This window comes from Carassius carassius, chromosome 33 (genome assembly GCF_963082965.1).
Source record: "Carassius carassius chromosome 33, fCarCar2.1, whole genome shotgun sequence".
Lineage (NCBI taxonomy): Eukaryota > Metazoa > Chordata > Actinopteri > Cypriniformes > Cyprinidae > Carassius > Carassius carassius.
In genome coordinates, this window is record NC_081787.1 from 11,936,332 (window position 1) to 11,943,183 (window position 6,852).

Here is a 6,852-nt window from a genome sequence, read left to right on the forward strand (position 1 = left end):
TTTTACAGTGTGTTCAGGGGACAAGCAGCTAGCGGATAGTGAGGAGATGTTTGCTGGATGTGACAAAAAATGTTTTGGCCTAAAAAATTTGTGACATCACTTAGAGCACCTTTAAACAATGACTCTTTTACACACTTGTAGGTACCCGTGATTGTTAACAATATTTATAAATAATAATAATAATAATATATTTACAGATATATATCTATATAATATATAAAAATACTGCAATTTTGTTGCAGAAGGTCTCTAAGGGTTAAATACCATTTTATGAAATAGCAGGTGCAGGAAAGGAGAATGAAGGGGAAAAGAGATTTTGGTTAGTTAAAAAGGGCATATTTTCAGATCCTCTGAGAATCTCATGTTATGAGATATGAGTCTAATATAGGTCAGTTTCTATGATATAAGTATCTAAAAAAACTCCTTTAAATGTACTTTACAGATCAATCTATAGCAATAAAAAATGTATTAGCTCTTTTAAAGTTAAAAATCTCATTTTTTTTGTTTCAAAGTGAACATTTCTTCTCGTTAATATCCCTCCAACCGCACAACATGAACACACACGATCAAAGCTGTGTCAGAAACACACTCTGAATATTTATTAATATTACATCACATATAATTAGTCCATTTCACATACTAGGCCAATGTTCACAAGATTTCATCATGTCTGTGTGTGAGATCTCCAAGCTTGCTTCCTGTAATAATGCAATGCTCCTTTCCTAATGTGGAATAATAAAATTATGCATGGTATTCGCATAACAAATCCCTACTCCACCAATTAGTTTAGCCGTGCCATGTTTTTGGCTCCGTCTTTCTTGTGCATTATTATCATTTCTATTTGCTCTCTTTAGAGAAAGACTCCAGTGGCCCACGGCTAGCATTCTCTGCAGTTACTCTCTTGGACTTGAAGAGTCTACACAATAATATGAACTCACTCTGCATAACAATGAGGTCAGAATGCATACATTACATCCATAATGAAAAACACGCTGCTTCAGTGTGTATGTGTGTATGTGAAATACGGAATGTGTCAACTGGAATACACAGAAGCAGTTCTGACTAGCCGCTTTATCTGTTAACCTCATATAAATATCAGCGTTTAAAAAGCAAATCCCCTCCTGTGATATTTGCTAAAGCATTAATATGACAGCCGAGCAACTTTCATTATGTCAGATGATGATAAATTAGGGTCGTGGACAAAGTATTAGCAGGATCATAAACTGCAGATTCCTGTAGTCAAATGTTTAATCTAGTCGGACGTGTAAAAAAGCACTGAGTTAAAAGTGTACAACCATAGTCAAGACAAAACCTTAGACTGGATTTCACTGCAGGCCAAACATTGAACTATTATGGAGTCATTCATGCCATATGTAGATATGGACTCACTGTGACAACAGCATAGTGTAATCTTTTAATGAGTCATGCGGTCTCACAGCACTTTTTAACATTCATCATCACAATACATGTCATATGCATTGACATCTTTTTGTTATATGCGCACACACACAGTTGAGACTAAGACTTCCATAATTCCTTGCAAGCACCTTGTGTGAGATGCGCTGTCAGAACAGAATGAGTAATTAGTTGGTGAAAAATACCTGAACGCTCACCTGCCTGCCCACTGCTGAAAAAGAGAGACCGACAGAAAAAGGAGAGAGAGAAGTGGGAAAAAAACAAACAAGCTGAAAAGAATAAGGTTCAGAGTGTTGGAGTCAGTGACTGGAGCTGCTCAAATGAATGTGTGACAGGACAGCTGTCAAATCATGATAAGCAAAGAATTGCATTTTGGCAGTGAAAACATGATTGTTTCTTCAGCGTTTGATACAATAAAAACGACAACCCAGAACCTGGCTCGCACAGAAAACATTGAGAATTTCTGCATCGGCACCCCTGTATTCGATGTGTGTGTTTAGGAGTGTAATGAAGCTTGAGAGAGACAAAGCCCAGTGGCTTTAAAACAGACACACACAATATCTGAGAGAAAAGACAGATCAACTGTCCATTCATCCTACACTTTCTTTCTGCTTCCCTAAACACACACACTCACACACACACACACTGTATCAGAATTAGGCTACCTATTTTCTCGCACACAAGCAGCTCCGTTTCCTTTCTGGAGATGGGTCATTCTTCAATTGCAGTGGCAAGTGCTGTCCCACTACTTTACTACAGTTGAAATAAACTTTAAATACCAATAAATTATAAAAAGTGTACATGTTTATATTCTATAGGGTTAACACAATTTGTGCACATTAATAGTTAACGTTTAGTTTTAAAATACATATTTAATTGAGTTTGCAAGATTGCATTTGTAACAAAATCTGCATGTTCCCGCCATACCTTAGAGAGGTATCATGGAATGTAATTGCAACAATATAACATTTTTTACACAAATAAAGTGGTTATAATGTGAATATAGATTTTATTTAACATGTACAATTTTATTAAATTGTTTTAAAAAATACATATTTTGTTATATTTAAGAAAAAAATGTGTGTCCCCCAAATTCATATCTGTGGTGTTACCACAATGGATTTTGCCCCTTTAGAAAAGGGAGAAATCTATTTAGACTACTTCTTGTGTGCAAAGGTCACTGCAGGTGCTGGTTGATCTGAGGGGTGCATGGTGAGTACATTCTTTCTTATAAATTTTCTTAACGTTAGCTTAAAGTTAGTTTAATGTCTGACAATTTCATGTGTCGCACTTGATTAGTGTCTGTGGTGTTATGTTAATAACTTGCAGATTTATACATATTTTAATCAAAATTTTGATAAATACATACTTATTTTTATTGCCAAAATGTCTCCTGATCTTGAAAACATCATGATGGCAGCCTCTATTTTAGAAAAGTCTGGATTTAGGCTGATTTGTCTGTGGTGTTACTGTCTGTCGTGTTATTGTCTTTTCTGGTAACACCACAGAACCTATAGTAACTTGCAATATAATTATAAGTCTGTGGTGTTGCTTCTAAATGACATAGATGTAAGTGGCTGTGGCACCAGTGTTTGAAATGATTTCAAAATCAAAATGTTCTTAAGCTTTAATTTTAATTGATATATTATATTAAACTAAGTTGAAATGCATAGCAATATATTTTATTAGAAAAAAACAAACAAGCGTTTTTACCAATTCTGCCTCTCATTTGCCACACCAACTGAAGAATGACCCAGATGCATTTTGTGTTTGCGCTTGAAAATTCGGCCATGTAAATAGCAAAATCGTTATGGCATGGCCGCAACTGCCTCTTAATGGGAATGGGAGATGAGACTCTGATTGGTTTCTTGCACATTACGCACAAAAAACAACCATTACTAAATAAGAGAATAGGGACAACCCATTTAGACCATGCGCCCGGGTAGGCCAACCATTTTCCCTTCGTTAAACTAGCAAAAGGTAACTTATGCCCTCTGAAAATGGAAAAGTTGGTTGACGTTTCTTGATTAACTGAGAGCAGAGGAAAAAATCCTCATCTGGCCCTCCTTCACGTCAACACACGTCTCCCAATATGACAACTGTGTATTCCACTGGTGTCCAGTGAAGTTCTCTCAGAGTCATCCTCATTATTTCGCTGTGCCATGCCAATCCTTCTGAAGTTTAATCAAGAGGAATTGTCACTTAACTTAAAAAACCTCGCATTCTTTCTGACTTTCTCTTATTCTCTCTGTCACAGTAAGTTGGTATAATTTACTTCAAACTCACACTGACACCTAGCTTCCTGCCAAAGTCTCCCCACACTGGAAGATGAAAAACTCTTCCATAAAACAAAAAGTTTTTAACCATGTAAATGTTCTTCACACTAATATATATATATATATATATATATATATATATATATATATATATATAATGTATATGTATAACATACATATATAATGTTTCAGTTTTTGTAAGAACTTTGCACTCAACGTTTCTATGACAAAATATATTTTGTGTTACACTGAAGAAAGTAAGGTTTGGAGCAACATGAGGGCGAGAAACAAAGATGATTTTTATTTTCGGATGAACTATTCCTTTAAGACCTTTTATAAAACAGTTAGTTCAGGTCCTGTTGATATTCAGAACAACAGCACTCTTGCTCATGTGATACTGCTTAAATCACAACTTTGGGCAGTCTTTTGTTTTTACTTGTTATGTTTGCATTTCAAGCAGACAGGCCTGATAAGTATTCAAGCAAAAAAGGAATGCACAATGAATGTGTTAACACCAAGCATCCTAATTCATGGTGAGACATCTGTGTAAGAGCAGGCCGGTCCTCAAAGATTTTCCACGATGTGGCTGTGCTGCACACTGACGAGCACTTTGCTCTGATAAATAAACACACCAAGTGTTTTTTTCTTTTTCTTTTTTTCCTGTGCCTATATCTGCAAACTACTATCAAAGAAGCATAGTCCTGATTAGGATTTCATTTTCCCAGCTTCACTAAAAGCCCTTAATGTTTCATTTTTTCTTGTTCTATCACTTTACCCCCTCCATCTTTCACATTTTCCCATGACTCCTTTAATATAAAGCGGCAGATAGATCGGTGCAACTGAGAAAATGAGGGCACTGCTCCAAGCCTCTGCTTGTACTCCCATCATATTAAACAATGGGGGAGAAGTGAGGAGAAAGAAATCTAATAAAATGTCTTCAATTAAAGTGGAATCAGGGCAGTGTTGTCTCTCAGGTTTGGGGTGGATTAGACTAAAGCTGTGGCTCTCCTCTGTCTTACTCTGGAGTGGGTAATGGCATTATGTGAGCTGCATACTCATCTCAAGACGCTCCTCGTTCTATTCTTTTGCTTTCTGTAAGAATCACGTTTAGGATTAGGAAGCTAAAACGCTCAAGGATCAATGTGTTGGAAATTAGGACAGATTCTGTTGATTGACCGCCTCTGGTCAATTGATGTTCCCTCTTTTCTGAAATTAGGTGTCACAGGAAACTTACAGAGGAGAGTGAGTGTAGTTACAGCCATGCCCTTTGTTTTCCTGCAAACTTCTAGACCCACAGCAGAAGCAGGGTACACTAAAGGTTTGAATATATTATGCAGAAGTAGGCCTAACATATTTCACAAATATGGTAATCGATGTTACAGCATTTATTTCAAGCATTAAAAGCAAAATAAAATAAATTAATAAAATAAAATAAATAAATAAATAAATAAATATCATGTCGGTGCGAACCGGGTGTGCAGAGGTATGCAGATACATATGTTGACAGGAAGGTAGGAAAGCCAATTAAAACGCTCATACTGTGCGTTTTGATTGGACAAACATTTCTTGGTCCTATGCCTTCCACAGAATATATAAATACAGATAAATACATTTAGATCACTTAACTTAATGACTGATATTGGGATGTGAAGACTTTCAACCAGCATAACAAAAAATGTTTCTGAAGACAATCACCTATTGCACATTTAAAAAATGTGTTTGAATGATGTTCATGCTTGTTTAATGAACCTGTTTGTGAATGGATAGAAAATTGGCAGATGGGGGCAGGAGTAAGAAACGATGACAAGCCAGAACTTGTCCGAAGTGCAACTGTACTAAATGTTGGAGCACTGCCTACAAATGACTATTTAATTATTTGACTCATGGCTGTAAAATTGCAATATTATTAAACTTCAGTTAAACATTAAACACAGCTGCAAACATTATCATCAAAGAAAACAAACTAAAACTCCTCCTGATGATCACCATTTTAATTCTTAAGCACAATTGTTTTACTAGCTACTTGCTAAAAAAGAAAAAAAAGAAAAGAAAAGAAAAAATGCTGTGCATAGAAATTAAGCAAATTTAGAAGAGTCCTATGGAAGGCAGCTCTTTTGCTTGTTTCAGCCAAATTATAGCCTCCAGTAAACATGTTTAATGTTCAAAAATACAAATATTTTGTCAGCTCTGGTTCAGTCTTAGTAATCACACATGAACAAATAAATTAAAACCTCTCTCAAAGTCATTTTTTGTTGTTCTTTCTTTGAGTGATTGATAACATTCCCAAATAGCTCTTAGGATTTTGTTTCTTACCATGCAAATGAATATAAATGGTACAATCTAAAGGATTAAGATATTTCATATGCAGGTGGAAAGAGCATGTTGAGCCAGAGTGTTTAATGATTTAATTAGCTCCTAACACAAAACTAAACAGGCTTAGAGCTCACCTGCAGTGAGAAAGAGTGGCAGAAACAGCAGTGAAAGGGACTTTTACACCCACTAGGGACTAAATACCAGCAATTAAGGCTACATTAGTGGTACAAAACTAACCCTTGAAACATTAATGCTTGCCTATCTTCATATAATTTATCACTAGACCTACTTGCTGCTGGAAAGACTCACTCAAACAGCCTCATTTCCTATAAACCTTGCTCTAAGATAAAGACCTAGCTTGAGATCATCAGTGCATACTGTATGTGGTGTTACAGGTTCTGCAGGATTAATAGTTCTCAGCTCTAGGGCAGAGCAGTGTTAAATTAACAGAGACCTCTGTGACCTCTTCTTGTCAATGCAGCTATAGATTCACTTTAAAGATTCACTTTCATTCATGAAGAAAAAATGTACAAAAAACATGTCTCCTGGTGGAAAACTACGGAGCCCCTCTGGTCCCACTTTGTCAAAAAAAAAAAATATAACTAACTCGTGGCCCCAAGATACTAACTCGTGGCCTCAAGATACTAACTCGTGGCCTCAAGATAAGTTAACTCGTGGCCTCCAGATAAGTTAACTCGTGGCCTCAAGATAAGTTAACTCGTGGCCTCAAGATATGTTAACTCGTGGCCTCAAGATAAGTTAACTCGTGGCCTCAAGATAAGTTAACTCGTGGCCTCAAGATAAGTTAACTCGTGGCCTCAAGATAAGTTAACTCGTGGCCTCAAGA